Raw genomic sequence first — 27,605 nt, 5'->3', positions numbered from 1 at the left:
ATTTCGATGTTGCGACTTCGAAATAGTCTATTTCGATGCAGAACGTCTACACGTCCTCCAGGGCCAGCAACGTCGATGTTCAACTTCGACGTTGCTCAGCCCAACATCGAAATAGGCGCAGCGAGGGAACGTCTACACGTCAAAGTAGCACACATCGAAATAGGGATGCCAGGCACAGCTGCAGACAGGGTCACAGGGTGGACTCAACAGCAAGCCGCTCCCTTAAAGGGCCCCTCCCAGACACAGTTGCACTAAACAACACAAGATCCACAGAGCTGACAACTGGTTGCAGACCCTGTGCCTGCAGCATAGATCCCCAGCTGCCGCAGAAGCAGCCAGAAGCCCTGGGCTAAGGGCTGCTGCCCATGGTGACCATAGAGCCCCGCAGGGGCTGGAGAGAGAGCATCTCTCAACCCCCCAGCTGATGGCCGCCATGGAGGACCCGGCAATTTCGACGTTGCGGGACGCGGATCGTCTACACGGTCCCTACTTCGACGTTGAACGTCGACGTAGGGCGCTATTCCTATCTCCTCATGAGGTTAGCAACTTCGACGTCTCGCCACCTAACGTCAAAGTTAACTTCGAAATAGCGCCCGACGCGTGTAGACGCGACGGACGCTATTTCGAAGTTGGTGCTGCTACTTCGAAGTAGCGTGCACGTGTAGACGCAGCTATTATGTCCCCTGGTGAATTTGACTCAAAGGTGTATTATTGACTGTAAATATACTTTACCAAATCCTTTACTGATGATCAGCTCTGCAAGCACTGAAGAGCTCAAAGACAGAGTACAGCAAGCAAAGTCATGTTCTCTGTCTCCTAGAAATGCACAGAAAGCCAAATACCAATAGGTCAAGTGTTCCTGGGATGATACGAGCCATAATGTTATCATCATGAAATCAAAACTCACTGCTAACACAATATCTATGACAGAGCAGAACGATATTGAAGTCTGAATGATCAATATGTACGATATCTCCATAACATCCATTTATAAGCTTCCAGGGTAGAGGTTTGCCTTAGGAGTCCAAAAAATCTAGACTATGCAACAAACCATGTGTCATCTCTAGTGACTGATTAACACTGTGTCGCATAGAGCTACAGCAAAAATGATGAGGATGGCAACTTGGTCAAGTTGTTGGCCAAGACATATTGCCTAAGCCTGGTCCGTGACTCAAAACTACTTAGGCCCTTTAACAATCCAGAGGGAGGAGAAGCTATAATGCAGATCTTTGCTGACAGCAGCAAAGACATCATGTGCAAAAAAGAAGTGCTGGAACCCATACCCCATGCAAAACAGACCAACTGCAATCAATGCCACAGCGGCTATAACTCCAGATCTGGTATCAATGCATAGATGCTTCAAATACAGGAAAGCAGATTGATGTGGCTTCTCTGAAGACCTTGACAAAAAATGATCTCCAGAAAATGAAAACCTCTTTGTAAATGCACTCTGCAATACCTCCAAAAGGAATGTGTCTCAAGGGCCGTGTCTGCACTTAGGAAAAACTTTGAAATGGCCATGCTAATGGCTAAATTGAAGAATACTAATGAGGTGATGAAATGAATATTCAGCGCCTCATTAGCATGTTGCTAACCACAGCACTTTGAAAGTGCCACGTTTCGCTCAGAAGCGGCTTGTCTACATGGGGATCCTTGTCAAAAGGACCCTGCAAACATCGAAATCCCCTTATTCCTATCAGCGTGTAGACAAGCCTCGTGTGAGCGAAAGTGCCATAGCTGGCAGCATACTAATGAGGCGCTGAATATTCATTTCAGCACCTCATTAGTATTCTTCAATTTGGCCATTATCATGGCCATTTCGAAGTTTTTCCTAAGTGTAGATGTAGCCAAAGAGGCAGAACTGAGCAATATCAAGGATTCAGTCCCTTGTCAGAAATCAAATATAAAAATGCTAAGTAATGTTCCAAAGAGATCTTTTCTCAAAGACACTAAAGCCTTACAAACAAGCTGCAAGAAGAAAGGCAACAGAAATTGAAAGAACTAATCAAAGGAATAAACATGACCCGTATTAGTAGGAAAGACTGATTGACCATTCACAAGCTGAATAATGAGCTGAAGAAAGGAGAGCAACACCACAATATCATAGCTAATCAGGTGGCACACCAGCTTCTGTTCAACAGGAAAGCTCTGAACGTGCAACCTACCATACTAATTAGATGGAAAACAGGTCTGAAAGAAAACAGTTTCAGTGTACTATAGTAGTAGCATCCTTCAGTCTACATAGACTATGGATCGTGCCCTTCGTAGTTCCGTTTGGGATCATCATTTGCAGCGTCAGCTGTGACTGTGAAGACCCACGCGAGAGTGACAGTCCTTGCTCCATCTGTTGCATATGTAATGGGTGTCTGGCAGGTCCTTACTGTGGGCTCGCTTCTCCTTTGCTAGCTGTCTGATCCTCAACTCACCCTTCTGAAGGCCCTTGTATAGTTCCTGCCTCCATCTGCTGCGATTGTCTGCCAGCTCCTCCCAGCTGTCTGGCTTGATGTCTGCTTCCCTGGGGTCTCTCTTGCAAACATCTTTGTAGCGCAGCTGCGGGCATCTGGGAGGTCTTTTGCCAGAGGCTAGCTCGCCATACAGGTTGTCTTTTGGGATCCTTCCATCAATCATCCTGTGGATGTGGCCAAGCCAGCGGAGCCGCCGCTGCCTGAGGAGGGTGTGCATGGTTGGGATTCCAGCTTGCTCAAGGACGGTAGTGTTGGACACTCTGTCCTTCCACAATATTCCAAGGATGCGCCTGAGGCAGCGGAAGTGGAAGATGTTCAGCCTCTTTTCCTGGCGGGCATACAGGGTCCCAGTCTCACTGCCGTAAAGGAGGGTGCTGAGGATGCAGGCTCTGTAGACTTGCGTTTTGGTGTGAGTGCACAGCTTGTTGTTATTCCACACTCTCTCGCTGAGTCTGGACAGAGTTGTGGCTGCTTTACCAATCCTCCTATTTACTTCAGTCTCCAAGGACAGGGTGTCAGTGATGGTAGCTTTGGCTGGGACCCAGGGTGCGGCTGGGCTGCAAGATCGGCGCATTCCTAGATGACGTGGGGCTGCAGGAGTGTGTGGCCAGGTGCGGAGAGGCCAGGGGAAGTGGGACCTGGGGGCAACGAGAACTGATAGGGAGCAGTGTGGTGCAGTTGGGAGACATGGGCGTGGATGGGGGAAAAGGGGACAGGGAGGGAGGATCTGGGGGGGTGATGGTAGCCGAGGAGAGGCAGAGGGGTGGGGAGGAGGGTCCTGGGGAGGCGAGGTGGTCATTACGGGGAGCTTTGGGGACATGTGGCGCCAGGGAGGTGCAAGAGGTAGTGGGACTGTACCCACGTTCTCCATGCCCCACTGCCTTGTGGGTTATCCTGGAAAGGAGCAAGGCTAAGGGAGTAAACCCTGACAGAAAATCTGGAGGGGAGTCCTAAGGCGGTTCTGTGCCAACTTCTGGCATTGACCTGGCAACTCCTGCAGCTGAGCTGGTACCAGACGTAGAGGTTATCCCCTCCTTTGGACTATATCAGTGAAGCCAAGAGGGGAACACTGGCATCTGGGCAGCCCAAGGTCCCAATAATCGCCCAAGCTCGTGCCTGGAGAGGTACTCCAGCATCGCTAACAGCGCTGAACCAACACAGGAGGTAACAGATACCGGTTATAAGCTCTTGCTCAATTGGCGCAGAGAACGAGCGCCAGGGGTTGCTTCCGATGTTGGGAGAGATCGTCGCAGCTCACTGGACAGTCACCGCCCGCCTCAAGCTGGGCAGCCCCCAGCCAATAGGGTACTGTCCCGCCACAGTTCACCTGCCTCACTGAGTGCGTAAGGCTTAAGGTTCCCAAACCTGATAAGTGACCTGAAAGATGAGCACCAGGCAAACCAATAAGAAAATCAACAAGAAAAGGAAACCATCAAAGTTTTAAGCTTGTTTTCTGGAATGCGTGGACCATGCTGAGAGTTCTGACTGAAGATCTTCAGGACATCAGCAACACCCGAAAGACTGCTGTCATCAATGAAGAACTGAACAGGCTCCAAGTTGACATTGCTGCTCTGCAAGAGACACGTCTCGCAGATTCAGGATCTCTAAAGGAAAAGGACTACACCTTTTTCTGGCAGGGTAAAGCCCCAGAAGAACCCAGGGAGCATGGTATTGGCTTCACCATCAGAAACACCCTTCTACAAATAGTGGAATTAGTCATGGGTGGATCAGAAAGACTCCTTCAGGTCATACTTCAAACTCGCACCGGTCCTGTCCACCTGATCAGCGCTTACGCCCCAACCCTGTACGCCGCACCGGAAGTAAAAGACAAGTTTTATGACGTGCTTAGTGCTGCCATAGCGCAAATACCTGCTTGCGAACAACTGTACGTTCTGGGTGACTTCAATGCGAGAGTTAGAGCCGATTGTGACTCGTGACCTTCCTGCTTAGGCCACTTTGGTGTGGGAAAAATGAATGAAAATGGTCAGCATCTTCTCGGACTTTGCACGTACCACAATCTGTGCATCACAAACACATTTTTCCAAACCAAGCCACAGCACACAGTGTCATGGAGACACCCACACTCAAAACACTGGCATCAACTAGACGTGGTCATCGCTAGACATGATAACCTCAAAAACGTCCTTCTGACACGCAGCTATCATAGTGCTGACTGCGATACAGATCACTCGTTAGTTTGCTCCAAACTCAAGGTGATTCCCAAGAAGCTGCACCGCTCTAAACCAACTGCAAGGCCCCGCATCGATGCCAGAAAGACGGCTTACTCAGAGAGAGCTGAAAAGTTCAGAGCAACCCTCGAGGAGAATCTGTGCAGCAACCCTGGGGATGCCGATGTGACATTCAGATAGCAGGATCTGAGGGATACAATGTACAACACGGCCTTGTCAGTGTTTGGAAGAAGAGCTAGAAACACAAATGACTGGTTCGAAGCTAACTCCGATAAGATGATTCTGGCCATCGAAAAAAAGCACGCTGCGCTCCTGGAGTACAAACGCTCACGGAGCCAGAATACCCTGCAAGCGCTCAGAGCAGCCAGAAAACAGTGTACTATACACAATAGATGAACTTAATGCCAGAATAAGTCGCTTGAAAGCAGCTGAACTCAATGACATATGCATGTAGCAGATTAAGCACTTTGGTACTACAACCAAATTAGGGGTATTATGCCTTTCTAACAATCACTCATCAACTCTTTAAATACCTAAATTATGGCATTTTCATTACAAACATGCTTACAGTCTTACAAAATGAATGAACAGCTCTCTCTAGTCTGTGCAGCCTAACTACTAGCTCTGGCTTCTTGAAAGTTCTGGGCTTTCAATTTCTGTTTCTCTGCAGACTAAAAAGTAATGTGCTAAGAAAAACATAAGCTGGATGGGATTGCTTTTGTTCTGTGCTTATGTGGTGGTGGACCTAGACCAAACACAGCAGAGGAGTTAGTTAAGACATTTTCTTAAAGACAGATTGACAATATACAGGAAAGGGTGTAGGCAGCACAGAAAGACACAGTGGAGTGGACAAGAAAGAAAAAGAGAAGGCACGATTCACCACACACAGTTGCCTAAACTTCCCCACACTTTCACCACAGAAACACTGCCTCGACTTCTGGGTGTAAAAGAGAATATTTTGAAGAATATGTGTGAATATTTTGAAGCAATTGCTTCCCTGGGTAAAAAAAGAAAATGTATCAAGTGTAGCAGGGCCTAGCTGCAAGAATGAAACATCATAAAAAAATACTAATTGAAGAAAATTATGTGGATGAAGATGTGGATACGGCAGAAGAACGATGTGGATCAACCGGTTAGTAACTTAAATAATTCACTTGGCAACGCATCGTTCTTCAAGTCTCTCTATGCCTTTTGGTATAAGCATGATTTAACAAGTAAATTCCCAAGCTGTTTGACATGTTGGATGTTGCTAGAAAAGAAAAAGTTCATCTTAATTAATCCTTACAGCTTGTTTAATTAGTTAACTAGGTTTAGAATTTATCACTCAACTATACTGTAAATCACTGATTTAATATAAAGATTTAAATCAATCCACCCTTCATATAAGACTTTTTACTTTAATGAACTCATTTCAAAAGATACTCAAGTTCTCATGGCATGCAGCCATACAGTCTCTCGTTAAATTGACATGTTATGTAGCATTTGCCATGCTAACTATGCTTTTTCATTGAACAGTAAAATAAATGGTAAAATAGAACATACATGAATTGTCACAGGACATCATGTACTGAGATGGTCTTTTCACTTTTCCCTCAGTACAAATAACATGTGACTTCTGTGAAGAGGAAACAATGGTTGTTTGGTTTGCGGGAGTCTTCTTAAATGACCAATGTTAATGCTTTTTTGTTTCTTTCATGAAGATTTTAGATGAATCCTTCCATTGTCTCTTACTATTACCCACAGAGAGTCAGATCACCAACTGGGGTAAACCAGCATATCACAGATCTGGTATGACTTTTTTTTAAAAAATATTAAAATTAGTTTAAAATGACTTTCATTGCACTGAGGAATTCTCTTCCATATTTCACAAACTGACCATAAATTCTGCCAATGAATAATTTTCTAAAGAATAATTTGGGTACGGTGGATACCGTATTTTAAATAAATATCATCTATCTACTAGTTAATCCACATGGCTCACTTACAAATACTGGATGTAAAAAGTAGTGTTGCCAATATTGAAAAGTACATAGTATTACATATTTTCCTAACACTTTGATTCCAGTTCGCACAAGTGATCATAACCACTTGTTATGTCATGTAAATATAAACTGTGGACTCTATATAACCGTAGTTATGGTTTGGGGAAATTGGGAGCTTTGGCAGAGAAGTCAAATCACAGCACTTTGATTCCATGGTCCGGTAAGGAAAAAGCCTTTTTTTATCAGGGGTGGGAGGACTGCAAAGGGAGAGGGGAAGGCACTTGTTATTTACAGAGTCACTTTGAGGCATGTAACAATATTACCTGAGATTCAGGGAATACTTCATAACAAAATATAGCAAAATAACAACATTCAGAATTTAGAAACACTAAGATAATTTTTGTTAATGAATGAATTGTACAAAAGTAAATGTGACCTGAAACAAAGTACAGTAAACTCTTTCATATCCAGCATTCTATCATCCAGAACTCGCAAATAACTGGCATTTTAACCATTAATAAATATTAGTTACATTTTCCATCAGTACAATATTATGAAAGTAAATACAAATACACTCATCCCTCGCCATACAAGCACAATTGGTTCCCAAATTTCTGCTCGTCGGCAAAAACTCATTAGAGCAACACTAAAGTCCCATTAAAATACACGTAAAAGCCTCCAGTTCGTTCCAAGGGCTTGTAACTTGGCATAAACCAGTTGAGTTTACATACTTTTCTGATGTATTTGAATAGTTTGGCATCAGAAATAGGATGTAGCGTATGTGTGTAGAGCAGGGATTCCCAGCCTATGGGTCAGGACCCAAACATGGGCCCCATTAGATTTGTTAAATGTTGCCAGCGGAGCAGTTTCCAGGTGCTTGTAGCTGTTAAAGAAGCCATTTGCAGTTTCTTAATACTGCTGCCTCAAGCAGATATCTATCAATAGAGATAACTGCTGGAGATGGCAGCTATCTCTATCACTAGAGATAGCAATTACCTTATGCCTAGGTGCTGAAACCTTAACACTTGAGTTAATTGCTGGGAGCAGGAGGGCTGGGGGAGCCACCCAGCCTAGCAGCCCTGGTGATGAGGCTCAGGAGAAGGAGAAGTGTCTAAGTCTGGGGCTGTTGAGGTATGCAGGGGTGGAGTTAAGCCTGGGGGAAGTTTGGGGCTGCAGGGAGAGTCTAATGCTGGTGGTGGTTTGGGGCTGCTGGGGGGGCTGTAAGACTGGGGGTGCTTTGTGGTTGCGGGGGCGTGTCTAAGGCTGCGGAAGGTTTGGGGCTGTTGCGTGGATTTAAGGCTGAAGGCAGTTTGGGACCTTGGAGGTGTTAAAACCTGGCTGAGGGTGAGGTCTGCGGGGTGGGGGTGGGGGTGGGGTCTAATACAGTAAACCCTCGAGTTACCCAGGGGTTACTCCTGCGACACCTGCATAACTCAAATTTTCCTGCAAGGGGAGGGGAGCCAGGAACCACCATCAGTTTCCTGGCTACCAGAGTGGCAGGAGCTTGGAACCAGGGGCAGGCTGGTTCCAGTCTCCCCATGGCTTGTGGGGCCGGGTAACTGATCATCTCATGGCTGGTCAGTTTCACATTCCTGCCATTGCAGGGGTGGGAACCAGGCTAAGAGCCTTTTCCTCTTCCCCTAGCCAAAAGGCTGTCAGACAGCTGCATGTCTGAGAGAAGGCTCCAGCTGCAGGTCTCCCCGCCCCACCCCCAGCCAGGGACCCTGCTCATATAAGCGGGGGAGGTTCACTCATGTAGTGAATAAAGGTAGGTATATATGTTCCTCGCTTTAGCAAGTACTCATAAGTAAAGTACTCATTAAACAAGGGACGAGTGTAAATACAGTAAACCCTCCACTTAAAGGATTAATGCTGAGAGGAATGTCCATTGTTCCCAAAAGTCCATTATTGTCCCCTCCAGCTCTCCCAGCCTGTCCTCCTCCCCCATCCCAAAAAAAAGGGAAAAAAAAAAGGAAAAAAACCCTGCCACACTTGAAAGCCACTGCTGGAGGAGCCCCCGGCCCCCGCCCTTGCTCAGATCCCACCATACGTGGATGGGCGCTGGGTGCTTCAGGCACCTGCTGTGCACTGCTGGAGTGGCCACCTGATGGCCTGCAGGAGCTGCCACCGCCACCACACACTCCTCCCACAAGGGGTGGGGCATGTATGCAGTGCAGTCTGCAGCCACGTTAAGTCCTCCCCTTTTTTTTAGTGGTGGGAGAGGATTTAGGATTTGATGGACCCCAGCAGACTTCAGGAACAATGGGGGGACATTCGTTGTTCGCAGAGTCCGCTAAATTGGGGTCTGTAAAATCAAGGGTTTACTGTACAGCAAATGCACTGTACGTTTACAGTGTACAATGCTACTGTTGGTAAAGAAAGTACTCTGCATACATTTTGGCTTGTTTCTTAACATCTGATCTTGTTTTTCTTTAATGTTATGCTTTGCTGGATATACCGCTCTAATATTCAGAATATTTGAATATCTGGCAACCCCATAATCGACATATCCCAAGGCTACTGGATATGAAAAAGTCTACCAATTGTCTCATAGTTCACCACACCAATAGAGAATCTTCAACATCTTCCACTTGTTTTGCTTTTAATTTCAAGGTTTGCTGATACTCTGGTCATTAGTTACCAAGAATACACAAAGCTAAATCATTATAGATTTCACATTGATTTATAAAAGCAGGCAAGAAAGCTTGAGATCTCTGAGAAAACAGAGATCGATTCCATGCATCTTTTGCAATTACAGCAGCTGTGCAGAAGTTTCTTAGAGTGGAGACTCCTGCAAGAAATGCATAGAGGAGAAATTCCCTTCAGTAAAACTTGAGTTCTCAAGAGGGAATGAAAACACAATTAGCTCAGCTACTAAGGTAGGGTTTGTGACACTTTCTCCAGACAGCGCTGTCTTCTGCTGTTTCCTAAGTTTTCTCCCTTGCATCAAAAAGTTAAGCTTTTTGGTTGCTTATATGAAAGAAGTAAACATGAAGATCAGTCACAGTGTAGGTACATTTCCAAGCAGTTGCACATATCTGCCTTGTTTGTTCCTGCAGCAAGTTGATGGACCTTAATCTATTTGGTATAATACCATACCATCCTAACAATAAAATCCAAAATTGGTTCCCCGCATAAGAGCTTCATATAAGCAGCATGAAGTTGTGTCTCATATGCTTAAATGTGGAAATCACTGCAAAATTACAGATGCCACTCTGGAAAAACAAAGGTAATTACAGTAGAAAACTGGTAGGCAATTGCTTTAAGTGGCATTAACCTGCTACTGGAAAACTTTGAACATTGTGACAAAACATCAATGCTTCATTGCTTTTGAAATCATATAATGAACCATCTGCAAATAGCGAGACCATGATCTTCACCTCGTACTCCAAGCAGCTTTGAAAAATTAGCTGCACATTTAAGCTAATGGCTTCTTGCTTGGCTCAAACTTGCTCCCTCTGAAGTAGAAGACCCAGGGCTTAGGTCATCTACTTTAAAGGCCATTTAAGCATATATCAAAAATTGGAGCAGATTCAGCCAAGGACTTTGAAAAAGCTTCACAACTCTCCTATAATTTAGTAGTTTAGCCCATGCTTGACAGAGATGGAAGACTGCTGTTCATACCCTTTCTATTCATCAAGCAAAGAGGAAAATCAAAGTCAGATGTCCCATGTAATTGTGCTAATCAGTGAGCTAAAAGTTATGAAGTGGGCAGTACACATCCTCCAGCTGTTTTCTATGGAGAGAAACATGCATGTAACTCCTCACAAAAAATGTTTTAGGCACCTAAGCCACCTGATTTGAGGGGTTTCCTGGTTGTAGATCACTAGCAGAATTAGGCACCTGCCCATAGCCTAGATTTAGGTATTAGAATTATCCCACTGGCTTGTTTAAGTGGTTGCATGCCTAGTGTGCAGGCGTGTGGATCACGTTCTTAGGAACCTACCTCACTTTGGATTGTATAGCAGCCTATGCACCTAATTCGGATTTTGTGGATTGCAGTGTTTTTCCAATTATTTTCCCAGTGCCTGAAAGTTAGGAAATGTGACACAAATGGCTTATCTATACTTACTGGAGAGTCAATGCTCTGGAGGTTGATCTTCTGGGATTCAGTATAGCAAGTCTAGTAAGGGCACACTAAATCAAATGTTGTGGGTGCACCCACAGACCTGGGTATTCATCACAATCACAAAGAATAACGGAAGATGATGAGAAAGGGAAGATATCTGTCGACTGAAAGATGGTCTGGATGTTCCGGGCACCCTCTGTCAACAGACAGGTCTTCTGGGACACTAGGGAGCCCTCTCTGCTATGCTTCTGATTGACCTTTTTTGCCAATAGAGCAGCCAGGCAGTCTGGCTGCTGTCAACAGAACAGGTTGCTCTTGTGATCTGCTTGGCAGTTTGGCCACAATCTGTCTACAGAAATTTTGGCAGAAGATCTGTTCTGACAAAACTTCTGTCAACAAATTGCTGTAATCTAGACAGCCTTAAAGACTAACAATTTTATTGATTAGGTAATGAACGTTCCTGGCTAAGACCCACTTCAGCAGATTCTGGAGCAGAAAAGAACAAACAGCGTAAGTGTAGTTTAGAGTGGCTAGAACTGGCTGCGGGCGGGCGGGCGGAAACCGTTTGGGGGTGTAACTGGGGGTCGGCGCTAGTGAGAGGTTGGCAACCGCTGCTCTAGCCCGTCCACCGCCCCCGTGACCCCGCGCAGAACTTGAAATGCAGGGGACGGAGGCCCCGCTGCTGCAGCCCTTCCACTGCTGCGGACAAAACGCGGCGCTGAGGCTGTGCTCGGTCCCTGCGATTTGCCCCCCTGGGGTGGGACCGCAGCGGGATCTGACTTCCCAAAGCCGGCGGGAGCGGGGGTCCCGCACCCCGTCTCCTCCAGCCCCGGCCTGGACTCCGCCCCACAGCCCCTGGGCACCGAACCCGGCCGGCGCGGCCCGGGGCACAACCCGGCACCGCTTCGGGAAGAGCTGCCGCCCGGCGGGGGACGGCGGTAATCGGGGCTCAGGGCCGGGAAGCCGGAATCCCGGTCGAGCTCATGACCTGGCGCCCCGCGGCACCGGGACTTCACACCCCTCTCGGCGGGCCGGGCTCGGCCGGCCCCGCTCGCACTCCCGGCCCCGCTAGCCAGGGAGTGACTGGGGCCCCAACATGGCCGCCTCGGCGCCCCGCCCCCGGGGAAGGGTGGGAACTCTATGGTTCCGGGCGGAAGGTACGGCGCCCGGCTTGCGAGGAGCGGTGCATGCCGGGATACCCTGCTGAGCCCGCGAGTCCTCCGAGGCTGCGCCGCGCCGATATTCGTGTTTCTCCCAAGATGGTGGCGCTGGGCTCGGGGTGAGCGAGGCGCACAAGCCGGCCCTGCCCACCTCCCCCACCGACCGACCGTCGCCGCCCGCCCCTAGCCCGGGCCGCCGGCCTCGTCCGCATCCGCCACCGCCACACGGAACCGCCGAGGCCGCAGCCCCGGCCCGGCACAGGCAGCGCCGCCGCTTCCCCGCACCGAGAGCAGCGCGGGCCCCGCATGAGCCCGGGGGCAGTAGCGTCAGGGCCGCGCCGGGGACCAGGCCGCAGCGCACAGGTCCGTACGGGGCCGGCGGGCGGGGGGCGGATCAGCCCAGCCCGGAGACGGGCGGCGAAGGCCCAGGCCCGCCCCGGCCCGGCCCGGCTCGCGCGTGTCCCCACGGGGACAGTTTCGCTTTCGCCGCTGGGCTTGCGGGGAGGCCCCGCTGGGGCGGGCGGGAGGCTGCCCGGGGGGGGCAGGAGACGGTTTCAGTGGTGACCCCGAGCCCGGCTGATGCTGGGCCGCCTTGCGGGGAGGTGTTCCCTGGGCAGAGATCGGGGTGTCTGTAACATGGGGCTGCCGCTGTGGGAGCAGGGCGGGGAGGAAGCGTGTGCCAGTGTTTGGATAGTAGCTTGGGGGACAGCAGGGCCCTGCTCTGCCACCAACTTCCCGAGTGACCTTGGACACGTCACTTAGCCTCCCCGGGCAGTTCTGTGCAGTCTTTTGAAACCCGCCGGAGCAAACGGCCCAGCCCCAGGCGACAGACTCGGGCTAGCAGGGCTTGTTCTGGGGTTCTAAAAACTACTGCCAAGACAGTTCCGTGAAGTTGAGGTGTGGGCTGGCGATCGGGTTCTGAAACCCTGGCCCTCTTCCCTGAGCCCCAACTCCAAAGCACTGTCCACACAGCTGCTTTCAGTCTCTGAACTGCAGGCTAGGAGGCTTGCTCCTACAGATTCCAAAATGCCATGTAGACTATGCCTTAGTTCTTTAAGGTACATATCCTAGTATGTCCTAATTGTCCATTTTAAACATTAAAGATTAGGAATACTCACATGCTGTTATGATGGAGCCCATGTAAATGTGTCAGACTATTCAAGAGGTATTTTTCCCTTGTGTAGTATGTCATCTTGGTTGAAGAGTAGAACTTCCTAAACTGTGAAAAAGCTGCTCCTCAGTTCGCTATATTCAGTTAATGTTGATTGCAGGAATTTAGTACTTTTGTGTCAGTTTGAAAACTAAAGAAATGCAGTGGCTGCAGTGTGCTGTTTGGACATAAGTAACGGCATAAGTAGTAAAATAGTATAATATAAATACTAAAGCCGTGGAAAATTTTTTATTAAATTGTTCAGTTGTAAGCGTACGTAAACTACAAACACAAACTATATATTCATTAAGGCTTGTTAAAGCTACAGAAGACTTTCCTACACTTTCTTTGTAACCTTACTCAGGTTCTAAGCATTTATGGGCTGAAAATATGTTCTGGGCACCACACTCTGATCAGACACTTGCAAGAAGGCCCCTGTGTATGTGGGCTTTGGGGCTCTGTACACTCAAAGGCCTGCAAGGATCAGTTTGCTGGATCTGACTCTTATTTCATATAAGACATCAAACGTACTGTATATATGGCAAAAAAGCTAATTTTAGGGCAGAGGCCTTGTTTTTTATTTTATTATTTTATTCATATGTGCCTAGCACATTTTGTGTGCAGCCAGAACAAATAATTTAATACATCACACACACTGAAAATGCAGAAAAGCTGGGAAATAAAGGTAAAGATTCTGTCACTTTGTGATACTATGAAAATGTGTTAGTGTGTATGAACTGTAACCATATTCATCTTTAGCTTAAAACTCTAAATTTGTGTTCTAAATTATTTAAATAACTTTCACACAAAATATGCATAATTGACTTATCTATATACACAGATTTGCATTATTCCTGGTTCTGGTCACTTTTATCTGCACCATCTGTCAGATCAGCTTTAGTTTTGTGCTAACTGTGCCAATATAAACCAGTCTTAGAATAGCTGGTTATTACAAAATTAAGTACTGTATTGTATCATTTAACACTCTGGAATGTAAAAGAAGATCCTTGTTCTGTCTACTCTTCGTTTTCCATCACTACAGTGTGTGTATATTACCTAAGAATTTAAATATAAAATACATAAGTATGGCCATACTGGGTCAAATCAAAGGTCCGCCTCATCCAGTATCATGTCTTCTGACAGTGGCCAGAGTTCAGGTGCTTCAGAGGGAATGAACAGACTAGAGAGCCAAGTGACCATTCTGTGTCATTTATTCCCAGCTTCAGGCTAACAGAGGCTAGGGCCACTTCAGAGAATGATTTTGCATACCTGACCATTCTGTGCAATAGCCATTGATGGACCTATCCTCCATGAATTATCTAGTTCTTTTTTGAACCTGCTGTTTTCTGGGCTTTCACAAAATCCTTTGGCAAAGATTTCCACACACTGACTGTGTTTTGTGGGAAGGAATAATTCCTTTTTGTTTGTTTTTAAAACTGTGTGTCTTAATTTCATTTGGTGACCCCTAATTCTTGTGTTATGAGAAGGAATAAATAATAAGATTGAGACTTTTCAACTTGACAATGAGATGTCTAAGAAGGGATATCATAGAGGTTTGTAAAATCAAAGACTGGCGTGGAAAAGATAGATTACTGCTTCCTTATTTATCTTTATATGGAAGCCATTCACTATCCCTAATAATTTTTGTTGCCCTTTTCCAATTCCAATGTACAGGTTGAACCTCCCTAGTCCAGCACCCTCGGGACGTGACCAGTGTCGAATGAGAGAAGTTGCCGAACCATGGGAGGTCAATATTGTTTAGCAACATGGCTAACACTTCCACTGCTTACTGGGCTTTTAGAAGACAATTAGGGATTAATTAAGCTAAACAACAACACAGAGCACGGAGAGCCAGGAATGGTGGGTGTAAACAAACTTTATGGGACCATGGGAAACTTGGTCACAACCATGGTAAGTGGTTATCCAGCTAAGTAAAATCATGCTGGATTATGGTTGTTGCCTGACGAGAGTGTGCTGGACTACAGAGGTTCAACGTGTACCTTTTTTGAGATGGAAGGGCTACATCTGTATGCTGTATTCTAGATGTGGGCGTATGCTAGTTTTACATAGAGGCAATGTGATATTTTGCCTTATCAATCCCTTTCCTAATGATTCACAACATTGTTAGCATTTTTGACTTTTACTAACGTTTCATTAAAAAATTAACCTTCGTTCCTAGACTTGGTTTGTTTTGCTTATCATCTATTTTTTGGTTTTGATTTAAGTGGGTATATGTGCCTCTGTCTCTGATGAAAGAAGTTATGGAAGGGAAGTTAGGTCGAAGAACTCAGTTTTGAACTATAAAAGCTGTATTATTCTGTCCCAAGCCAACTGGAAATCTCTATACACCAGCATTTCTGATGTTAATTAAAAAATCTGGTTGGTATTGAGCTGGCAGGTTCCCTACCTGGCTCTGTGTGGATCCCCAGAAGTGGCAACATGTCCCTGCTTCTCCTACCTAGGTGAAGGAATGGCCTTGGGGGTTCTGTGCATTGCCCCAGCCAAAGCACTGGTTCCATGGGTCCCGTTGGCTGGTAATTGTGTCCAGTGGAGGTGGTGCATTCAGACAGAAGCAGCACTCGGAGCCACATAGCTGTGCCTGCACTTAGGAGGAGCAGGGACATGTTGATGCTTATGGGGAGCTGCTCAAGGTGAGTGTCACCTGGATTTGGCACCCTAAAACCCTTCCTGTGCCCCACTGGCCTGCCTTGAGCCCCCTCCTACACTCCAACTTGCTCCTCAAGCCAGAATCCAGAACTTCGTTCCACATTCTGAACTCTTCCACGCCAGCCTGGAGCCCCTTCTGCACTCTATATCCCACATCCTTGGCAGCACCCCAGAGCCCACACGTCCAGCTGGAACCCTCGCCCCACCCCACACCCAACTTCCTGCCTAGCCCGGATACCCCTCCCATACCATGAACCCCTCATTTCTGCTTCCGCCTCAGAGCCCACATCCCAAGCTCAGTGCCTGTACAGTAAACCCTCGATTTCATGGACTGATGGAGGTAAGGGTCTCCGTTAAGCCCAAAAGTCTGTTAAATCGAAGAGTTTACTGCCATAGCACCAACCCACCCCGCCAAGCTCCTCCACGCCAGCCTCCCCATCCCAAAAAATGCCAGTGACTCACCAGAGCCACTGAAGGCGGAGCTGCTGCTGGAGGAGCTGCTGTGGCTGGGGCCAGTGTCACTGCCAGAGACCGCCATAGTGGGAGCCTCTGGAGTGGCAGCAGGATCTGCTGGAGCCTGCCACAGCTAGGGCCGTGCTGTGGCTGGAGCCACCAGAGTAGCAGCAGGAGCTGGAGACCTCTGCGGCGAGGGCCGCGTCACGGCTGGAGCCACTGCAGGAGCCGTCACCACTGGAGCTGCCACACGCTCTTCCACCAGAATGGGGTGCATATGCAAGTGCTGCCTGCCCATGTATGTGCACCACCCCGGTGGGAGGAGCTTCAGCCATGGTGGGCCCCAGTTGCGGTGGCTCCAGCCATGACTCTGGTGCCCCAGTGACGGCATCCCCAGCAGCTCTGGTGAGTCTCCAGTATTTACTCTTCCTTTTTTTGAGGGCGGGGGGTGGCAGTGCTGGCAGATGTCCGGTACTCCCAAAGTTTGCTAAATTGGGGTCTGGTAAATTGAGGGTTTACTGTCTCCCCAGCCATACCCCGTTCCCTGCCTCAGTCTGGAACCCCCTCCCATACGCCAAACGTTAAATTAACCTGAATACTCGATTTACCAGCCAGCTTCCCCACCTCCCATGCCCCAATATGCTGAATAACAAAGGCTTGACTGTATTCAGCTCAAAAAATGGTGAAGACTGTAGTCATTATTACTTTTTGTGGGAGTGAGTTCCAGATGATAAGTCTAACTCCTGCAGAAGTTTCAGCTTTGTACCTCTTTCCATTAAAAATGCACAGCAGTTTATGTTTAGAACTCACTCTGCTTATTGCTGCAGTTGCTAAAAAGCAAACGTCAGTGATGTTCCTTGTGATAGGCAGTTTTTGTAGATTTTTAGCTAGCTAATTAAATAAAAGCATTGTTAGTATTACATTGGTCTTTCTAAAATTATAAGGTGTGTCAAATACAAATTAACACAATTTGTCACCTTACATAACTTGTCCTGTTATAATATCTATTTTCAAAAAGTTTAGAGGGTGTCCATTGTGTATTATCTTGGGCTGAAATATACTACAGAACATGTTGGCCAGGGTAGGTGTTTCTTAATTAAAACCTCACTTTTATCATGCAAAATTTTTAAAGAGTAGCAGCATTTTGCACTTATGAGAAACTATTCTGCAAAATGCCTACTTTACTTTTCAGTGCTCACTCTGAAAGTTGTAAAGCATAATCATAATGTTTTGCAGAACCTTAATATACTTATCTACCCTCTGCTATCTTCTAAATTTTTCCCACCATAATTACCACCAGTTCAGCTCCATAATAGCGGTACTAGCATAGACAAGCTGTTGGGGTTTTAATCACCACGCCAACTAAACCAATATGCCTACATTGTATTTTCAGTTCATAGACCCCTGAAAACCTGTGCATCTTGCATATGCCTCAAAATTTTTCAGCTTTTTTTTTTGTTATAATAAGTAATAGAGGAGAGGTATATTTCTTACCTGTTATGACCCACGGTGATACGTTTCATAGTGTTTACAACAGGCTTTGTGGGCTGTGTAAAAAATTTAATAGTTTAATTTATATTTATTAATAACCTGAATGCCCTTTTTATCCAATATTTTGGATACTTGTTGTACTGGATATGTAATTCTGTACAGTTTAAAGTCACTGCTTTTATTTTAACAGTTTAAGTATTGATGTATACAGCATCATGACACTGCAAGTAGGATATTTTAATCCTGCATGCTTGTTTCAGTGGCTTCAATAATCCTTTGGCCATGACACTTTTAATGCTTTTTTATGCACCTAATTTCTGTATCATTGGTGTGGAGCTAGTCTACAGAAACTAAGCCACTCCGCACTGGACTGGGAAAGATGGAAGGAAATAGTGAGGGAAGCATTGGACACCAATGGGAGCTGAGCCTCTGGTTGTTGATGATGATGAGTTTCTGTATTAAACTTTTGCACTGATGAAATATGATGTTTGGAATGCATAATAATCAAGGAGTCTGGCAGATAAGCAACCACACCTTTTCAGCATCGCAAATACATTTTTTTTGTTTGCCTATATTACAAATGTGTGATATTTATAAGAACAACAGACACTTTAAAGACAGATTTGGGCATAAGCTTTCATGAGCAAAAACCACGTTGATGCTGATGAAAGCTTTTGCCCAAATCTGTTGGTTTTTAAGATGCTGCAGGACTACTCTTTATGTTACAGATGAAAGCAGCTACCCCTCTGAGATTTGTAATAATTATCTAACTTATGAGGGTATCCTGAGTTACGATTAATGTATGTACATTATTTTGATATCTGCAGTAAAAGGCAGTGCAAAGTATATAGATGTAAACTGTGTAGAACTGCACACAAACTGTAACTGTACTCTTCTTCTTTCCCTCCTGTCTCTCAAAAACTTTATCAGTGAAAGCTGAGCATGCTCAGTATTAATAGGATTGGGTCTGCAGTAAATGAGGCTCATAATGAGTTAACACACAAATTTTCATGAAGGAAAAAGTCCTTCCCATCAGCCAATAATGATAAAAGTCGATCATTTGTAGTTCCCTTCTAATAGATGATTAATGTAAGTAGACAGCCAACAATTTGGGCATAGACCCCATGGAGTCCTGCAAACAAGGGGTTGTGCTTTTTGAGCGTGTGGTAATCTTTGGGCCATACATTCTATTTTTCATGTACGTGTAATGAAACTGACTGTCTGTGCACTACAAGGGCCTGATTTTCAGAAACTCTGGACACCTGTATTTCTCACTGATGTTAGCTGGATTTGCTGATGCTCAATAATTCTGAAAAATCTCATCCCGAGTCTCTTGATTTCCTTTCCACCACTGTCCACAGGCCCTCTGTGCTCAAAAGTGAAGGAAAAGGGGTTCCATTGCTCCTCTTTCTTCTCCCAGCCTTTCATGGGACAGGGATTTGGGATCTTCCACACACATACTTGGAACAGGAGAGTGAAGAAGAAGATATGCTGTTCGACTGGTTACTTTCACATGAGTGGGTGCTCCATGATAAAAGAGGAAGTGAAGCATCTCCATAGGAGGTTGAGCATGAGGAAGTGTGTGATTTTTCTTATAGCTATAAAACAGGTCCATACTTCTCTCCTGGAATGCTCATGCCTGTGGTAGCTAGATATCCTGAGGCATTTGGGGAAAACTGCCAAGGGTTTACAATATGTCTGTATTGTAGTAAAACACCTATGTCTGGCCTGTGTCAGCTGATCTGCACTTATGGGTCTGAGGGCAGCAAGGCTGTAAAATTGCACTGAAGCAATTCAGGATTGGGCCGTAAATCAGGGTTCTGCAGTTCCAGGCCAATCCCAGCCATCTACACTGCAATTAAATAGCCCCGTAGCGTGAACCCTGCAAGCACCAGTACTTGCCAGGTGCCAGCTATGAGAGGTTCATTGTAGTGTAGAGACACCTTAATGTTTAGTGTCTCCTCTTGTGCAGCAAGGGCTGCTATCTCCCTGTGCTGTCATTGATGAGATGTTTCCCAGATCCATCTCCTGACTCTGCAAGAAGAAAGAAGCATTTGACAAAAACCATTACATTCTAACCCTAACAGGAATTATCTCAAGAGGGGGGAAAAAATCGAAACAGATCAATGAAATCCTGGCAAGAGAGGAATTTTACATTCACAAAAGCTTGAGGAGGGAGTCAAAGCTAGTGAACGTGTCTGGTGTGGTGTAGGTGAAGGAATTAAATGAAGTAGAAATAACTTCACTTTTTAAAGGAAGATGATAGTACTGAACATGGGGATGGCAAATTTAAATAGAGCAAGCTTGCAGGTTTCTGAGACGTTCAATGGTGTGGAAACAAGATAGAAGGAAGCAAATGTGAGAAATGAGCCAAGGTTGAGAGTTAGTAGTTATCAAGATAGAAGTCACTTGGTCATAAAGAGAGGTCAGGGAGAGAGCAGTACTTAGACATGCTCGTGCCCTACCAAATTCATGGCCCTTTTTGGTCAACTTCCCAGTCATAGGATTTTGAAAATAATAAACTTAATTATTTCAGATATTTAAATTTGAAATTTCAGTGTTGTAATATTAGGGTCTTGACCGGATAAGGGGTTAGGGGTGAGCCTCAAAGTTGTTGCTGGGTTTGTGGTATTGCTATCCTTACTTCTGTGCTGGTGGTGGCACTCTTCAGAACAGGGCATCAGGAAAGTGGTGGCTGCTGGCTAGCAGACCAGCTGTAAAGCCAATTGCCTGCAAATTGGACAAAAATAAGGGTGGAAATATCAAACTGTGCCATCCATACTTCTTTGTAGAGCTGGGACCTCAGATAGCAGCTGACAGTCTCTCGTCACTCCGCTCTGAAGGCATCATACAAGTAAACGTGGCAGTACTGTGATTCTCCAAAAATAATGTTTGCCTCAGGACCCCAATTTGAGAAAGAGGTCTCCCCTGTGAAATCTGTATAGGACAGGATAAAAGCACATACAAGACCAGATTTCGTGGTCCATGACATGTTTTTTGTGCATGAAGTAATGGTACGTGGAATGTATTGACTCAGTATTGGCAGATGGGGAGCGGGTGACTTCCATGTGAAGAGGAGGAGGAACTATTTGGTGAGGAAGATTGGGGAGCAGGGAATAAAGGATAAAATGGCTTATTGATTAAGCTGTAATATAAATGAAATAGTAGTGTAAGAGAATACGTTCATTAGAATGAAGAAAAAGTTTATCAGGGCTATAGGTAAAGGAAGTAGTAGTGATTGGTTTCTCTTTGAGACTCCCCTAAGAGTTTCTCTTAAACTAATTAGAAAAAGCAGTTTATATCAACTGGAGGAAAGGGCCAGTTAATTAAATATAAATGTGCCTCTCTTTTAACCATCATCCTGTAAGAATGAGAAAGATAAATGGTCACAGTATTTAACTTTTTATTTTTAAAAGTTGAGTCTGATTCCTCTTATCACTTTTTCAAATCCCCTGGTTGGAGGGGACTAGGGATGGTGTCACCTGCTTCAGTTTTTTCTGCCACTTGTTTCCTCCTTTTTCTCCGTTTTTGCGGAAGAGTGGGAAATAAAGAGGAAAGGGTGCAGCTGCTCTGCTGGGTAGAGCCATGCTGGTGAAATCTTTGAACCCTCACTTCAGTGTCTGGGGAGCAAAGAGTGAGCCCCCCCACTTTGATACACCCTCTTCTTTTCCTTTTTTTTTTTACTGGTAGCGGGAGAGATGTATTTAAAGAGAAGCATCTGATATTCTTCTAAACAGAAAACTGGGATTTTCTATGATTGTTGAAAGTGAATTTTTAGTCTTGATGTTTGAATTCTCTGTCATCACAGGAAGTCCCCAACTTACTACGAGTTGTGCTCCAAAAGTTCATTTGTAAGTAGGTTGTTTGGAACTCAGAATGCCTTTTCTATAGAAACAATGTTTATAAATGGTATTTAGGTTCCCAGGCTAGCCCACAATAGCCTATTTAATCCATAATGTAGCTGAAATACTGTATATTTGCAATGAAAATTGGTAGCTATCATTTATTTAACCTTGAATACTGGTGCTTGAGGATAGACAGGTTTAATTAGAGGAGGAGGATGAGGTAGGTGGAGATTCTGAAGTAGACTTCTGGGTGTCCCCCAGCTGCTCCCCCCTGCACCCCACCCTGGGCTCTGCACCAGCTCCTGCAGCCAGCCCCCACCATGGGCTGCAGCCAGCCCCCATCAGCAGGAGAAGACAAATAGCATGAGCATGTGCTAGAGGACTCTGAAGAAGCAGGGAGAGGCCATGCAGCTGGCAGCTAGAGAGAAGCAGCGATTTTCCCTTCAAAATGCCACTTCTCTCCAGCTACTGGCTGCACAACCTCTTCCTGCTCCTCCTGAGTCCTCCAGCCCGCACTTGTGCTGCTCCCCATCACCTGTGGCTCTCTCATGAGGCTGCAGGTGAACTATTGTTTGCATGTGGGGATGTTTGTAACTTGGGCAGTGCCTGTGCATGGATTGTAAGGCCTGGTCATCATTTAAAATATAGGTTGACAAAGCCACAATGTTAAGAGGTGTACAAATTCCACATCCCATGTGCCAGAGCCGTTCCAGTCTGCCCCTGACAGCCCATTGCAGATGCAGCTAGCAGGTGGTCTTCATATTATAATAAAAAAAAAAAAACCCTTCCATTGTGATGTGACACTACAGAGTTATGCCACCATAGCTACTGTATGGTAGCTTTGTCACCACAGACCCTGTAGCACTGATGGGGCCTTACACTTTTCAGCAAACCATACTGCAGGTTTCATTCAAGTCACTTTTTAGTCACCTATTTGGTTGCCAATCTGAGCCTTCCTTATGTAGGTTGAAACACTGAAATCCAGTATTTTCTCAGCTGGCAACATCTGTGGTCTAGCAGAACCATGGAAGTTGCTGGACCAGTTAGCTCCAGTGGCTGGGAAGGGGGTACCAGCTAGACTAGCAGCTGGAGCCTCGTCCACAGCAGCCACAGCTGGGCTAGCGGAAAGGAGGGCCAGCAGCAGGGGCGCCTTGCCTCTGGCATGGTGGCCGGAAGAAGTGGGGGAGCCTCACTCTGGGAGCAGTTTGCCAGGGCCAGGAACCCAGCAGCCCAGGCCAGAGAGTGGCAGCTTATGGCTGGGACCAGCAAGCCACGATGGGGCTGGCAAGTGGGTGGCTAAGCCTGGGGAGCCAAGGCCCAGGGAACTGCAGCTGGGACTGGGGAGCAGGGGGTTGAACCCAAGGGAGCCATGGTTGGGGAGCAGCCAGGAAGCTGTGGCCCACAGGAGCAGTGGCAGGGGGAAGCCATGGCTGGGGCCAGGGAGCTGGCAGCTGGGGAACCATGATTAGGGAGTCACAGTCAGCAGCTGGAAGTGGAGCCCAGGAGCAGGGGCTGGAGGCTAGCAGGGGGGCATTGACCTCTCCTCTTTCGGCCAAATCCCTTTTCTAGAACTACTGTCCCGAAGGTACTGGGTAAGGGAGGTACAACCTAAATTATAGCTTAGGTCATTGCTACTAGCAGTGGAACTGCACCAGAGTTGAATTACAGCTGTGAAGTTTTAGTGTAGACACAGGTTGGAGCAAGTGCTTCCTTGTCAGGGTAGAAGTTATTTTTTCCTTCACATTATGCTTATTAATCAGCTAAAGGATATAATTCAATATTTTTAATACAAGATATCCTCATAACCTGGGCCAGTGGTGTCCAATGGGAACTGAAAGAGCACCACACTTGTGGTTGTCATCTTTCCATGTTTGTGCCAGGCGTCCCCCTGCCCCCACCTGCAAATAAATGCTGGCAACTCACCAGTGCTGCTGCCAGGGCTGGAGGAGCTGCCAGAGCAGCTGGGGTCGCTGCTGCCAGGTGTTTCTCCCACCAGGAGTGGGGCGCACATGTGGGCAGGTGGCCCTTGCATGCAACTCTAGGAGGAGCCACATCTATAGGCTCCATGAGTTGTGTGCGGCTACAGAGACAAATTGCCACACCACTGTGTCCTGTTCGCCACATGTGGCGAGTGGCAACTGTATTGGACACCGTGGTGCTATGCTTTAAGAACTTAATAGATTTGATTGTTGTCATGCTATATCTCACCCTCGTAGCCCTTCAGGTGGATCTGCTTTTGATCCCAGTAAGTAGTCACTGTACTAAGGATAAGGTTTTATTTATTTATTCCTGTTCAAAAGTCCTTTGACTTGGAACTCTGCTAAAGACTGAACCCAAATTTTATGGCACTTGATAGTTCTACTTATATTGTTGACCTGTTATTGAGCATCTTCTTCCTCTTTTTCCATCACCACTTCCTTGGTCCCAGTTGAGATATCTTCTGCTATTGTTATGTTTCACTTGAGGGGTTGTCAAGTTTTGCCAGAATCCTGAATTCTGTTTGGCAATATACGTGGACTGCTGAAGTTTTATATTTTTATTATATGATATTTTGATGCCTTGTTATAGGTGCCTTAAAAATGAGTTAAATAAATATCTGTCAAATATGTGTAATGTTTGTGAGAGCACCAGGATTAGATGTGTACATTCTGGGGTAAAGTGGTTGCTGTTCTCATTTGCAGGCCAGGACACAGAATATTCTTCTCTTTCATTATTATTTTATGTATACGGTAGTCTCATAGCCATGTTGGTCTTAGGATATTAGATAAGGTGGAAGAAGTAATAATTTTATGAATCATCTTCTGTTCATGCGAGACAAATTTTTGAGTTTACAAGGTGATGCACTTCAAGCTCAAAATTTTTTCTATCTAGATCTATGCCATAGATCTATGCCAGTGTAACTATGTTGCTCATCAGTGTGAAGAATCCACGTCCTTGAATGATGTTGTTATACCAGTTTTTTCACAGACATCTTGGTGTAGACAGCCTTATTTCAGAGGGAGAGTCTCTCCTGTCAATAGCTACGATGTTTCTGGGAGCTAGATTAACTGTGCCAGTGGGGGTAGCTCTCTGTTGTCAGCACAGAAGCATCTGAAATAGTAACAGAGAAGTAGCTGCGTTAGTCTGTATTCTAACAAAACAAAACAGCAGTCATGCAGCATTTTAAAGACCTAACAAAATAATTTATTAGGTGATGATCTTTTGTGGGACAGACCCACTTCTTCAGATCTAAAGCATTTCCAGTTCAGACTCAGTTATATAGCAGGGAGGTCCAAAGATATTGTAATAACTAACATCAAATGCATGGAACTGAAGGGCGGGGGATGTTAAATGTCTAGCCTGAGATAATTACAAACATCAAAAGAAGGGTTGTAATGCGTGAGATAATTGCTGTCCCTGTTCATGCCAAGTGTTAATGTGTCATATTTGAGTATGAACCCCAGTTCATAAATCTCCCTGTGTAATCTGCTTTTAAAGTCTCTTTCTTCTAGGATGCATATTCTCAGGTCTTTAACAGAATGGCCCACTCCTTTGAAATGCTCACTGATGGGCTTATCTGTACTGAGACTCCTAATGTCTGTTCTGTGTCCCTTCATTCTTTGGCGAAGTTTTTGCCTGATTTGTCCAGTGTACATAGTAGAGGGGCATTGCTGACACATGATGACGCATATAACATTGACTGAGCTACAGGAGAATGAGCCCCAATCTTGTAATTAACGTGGTTAGGTCCAGCGTTAGCATGTCTAGAATAAATATGTGGACAAAGCTGGCAACAGGCTTTGTTGCAAGGAGCATCTAAATTCACTTAACACAGCAGTGAAGCTACCCTGGTGCATTGTTTACATGTAATCCTACCCTCTTAAAGTCACAGTTAAATATAAGTTGAAACAGATAAGTACTTAATATGCACTTCAATGGACAATTCAAGTTGAAATGCGATGTTAACGCTTCTGCAGTCATGGTGAAGTAGAGGAGGGGGGAAAATGCTGGGTTGGGGTAAGTTATAGGTTGTGGTATTAATCCATGAATATAGTGCAGGGGCTGGCAAGAAGAGCCATTTTTTTTCAACTTGGTAAAAAACTCATTAATTCAGGAACTGCAGTGCATGTGAATATGAGACAGTCATTAATAAAAAATGTCAAACCGTATGTTTTGTAACCCCTGTTTTAAGAACAGCACACACGCAAAGATTTGTGATGTGGTACATGTTTACTCCAGGGCATTCACAAACTTTTTACATATTCTGTTTTCTCACACTTAATGTGTGTGCTTGTAGAACTGTCTTCCTGACTTTCATTCCTGAACCTTCTCTCTCTCTGGAGGACACTGGGGGAGTTATCCAACATGTTGAGATCATATATCCTTTGCGATTTAGGTATGAAGTGTTTATTTTTGGCTTTTAGACATTCACTGTTTATCAAAAATAATCAGGAGGGTTGGTGGATGTTGGGATCCACAAAGAAGCCCTTAAAGACCTGCACGCGGCTCTAGAGCTGCAGGTTGCACACCCCTAATCTAGTGTGTCTGCTCAGTTCATGATTTTTGTGTGTAGGTTTTCTTTGAGGATGAGATCTGAGAAGTTTAGCTGTAGAGTGATTGCATTGTAAAAGTGTTCACCAGCCGATATTGTGGTCTTTATCATTCTCCCCGCCCCCCCCAGACAATTGCAACCTCATCTCCCACAAACCCTGGGGTCCTTCTCCATGCTTCCTAAGATACACAAACAAGGCAGCCCAGGCAGACTTACCATATCTGTCCACAGCAGTGTTACTGAAGGAGTATGAGAACACATATCATCAAACCACTTGGCAGACAAAGGGCCACATTCCTCCAGGACACAACCAACTTTTCTCAGAAACTCTACATTAACACCCTCCCTCAGAACACCATCCTAACCACCATTTATGTCGCCTGTGTATAATCAGCGTTCCTCACAATGACATCATCTCTGCCTGACTCAGGTACTTACAAGATTATGGAAAAGCCTCAGCTATCCACAACAAATATCTCATCAAACTCATCTGTTTCATCTTCACACATAACAGTTTTACATTCAGCAGTATTCATCTTCTGGACCGACGACCTAAGCTTCCTCAGAAATTTCCACCACAGTTTCAATAAGCACCACCCATTAAATTCTTTAAAACACTTCCACATGAGCATCAGCTTCCTTTGCATCTTGATCAGCTTCAGTAATGGAACTCTGCACACAGAAAACCCCTGAATCGCTACACCTACTTTTACAAGTCCCAGTAGCACTCCCAAAACAAGAAGAATTTTTTTAATCTACAGCTAGGCTCCCACATACCATGGAATATGCTCTACAAAGAAAGTTTGAGATATATGCCTTAACACACTTAAACCCACCTTCACCAAACAAGAATGCTTCACTGGAAAAGTAGATAGATCACCCAAATATGAGGGAACCTGCATCAATACAGAAATAAAGCCCTTTGAACTCTGGTTGACCCCTATCAGGACACAGTGGAATTAAATGGGTTACCCTCAAATAGATACAACCTAGGCTCAATGGGGACAACTTGATGAAAGAAATCTTTTTCTGAACCTCATCTTCTGATCTTCACACAACCTCCAGTCTCTCCAAGCTTATCAGAAACAAGCTTCCCACACACCAGGACCCATCAACCTGAAGAGTCATGAGACCTTTCCAAGAACATCAGTTGCAAAATCTGTAGATATTTCTCCACTGCTACAATGATCAATACCTGACAACTCACCTTTCAAGATCCATTGATTCTAGACATGCCTGTTACAACCTCATCCAATTTACTAAATGTGCAAGTCACAACCACGTGGGTGAAACTAGACAATAACTCTACCTTCAAGGGAAAGCTCACAGAAAACATTTTACAAAGCAGTCACTCTATATCTGACTTCTCAGTCCTCATCTTCAAAGGAAGCCCTCAAGAGACAAGCCTGAGAGCTTAAATTCATAACTTTACTGGAGACTGAAAATGATGAACCAAATAGAGGGAGTGGATTTATGGCTTATTACAACATTTTGTAACTAACTTAATCTCTCCCACTCCTCCATTCCTTTGCAAGTGACTAAAGAAGTATTACCAAGCTGCTTCAACTTGAATGATGCCTTGAAATAAAGTCTGTTCCATCTT

At 45.4% G+C, this 27,605-nt stretch overlaps 1 protein-coding gene across 2 annotated transcripts in view; it reads left to right on the top strand.

Annotated features, from left to right (window-relative positions):
• Positions 1-11,953: 11,953 nt before the first annotated feature.
• Positions 11,954-27,605, top strand: part of UBE3A (ubiquitin protein ligase E3A) — a 91,273-nt gene continuing 75,621 nt past the window's right edge. For both annotated transcript variants that reach the window (XM_074991976.1, XM_074991962.1), the window contains exon 1: positions 11,954-12,228. The gene's annotated coding sequence lies outside the window, so the exon portion shown is untranslated. The remainder of the gene's footprint in view (positions 12,229-27,605) is intronic.

Source organism: Carettochelys insculpta, chromosome 1 (genome assembly GCF_033958435.1).
Source record: "Carettochelys insculpta isolate YL-2023 chromosome 1, ASM3395843v1, whole genome shotgun sequence".
Lineage (NCBI taxonomy): Eukaryota > Metazoa > Chordata > Testudines > Carettochelyidae > Carettochelys > Carettochelys insculpta.
Note: the sequence above shows the minus strand (reverse complement) of the source record. Positions and strands in the feature narration are given on the sequence as shown.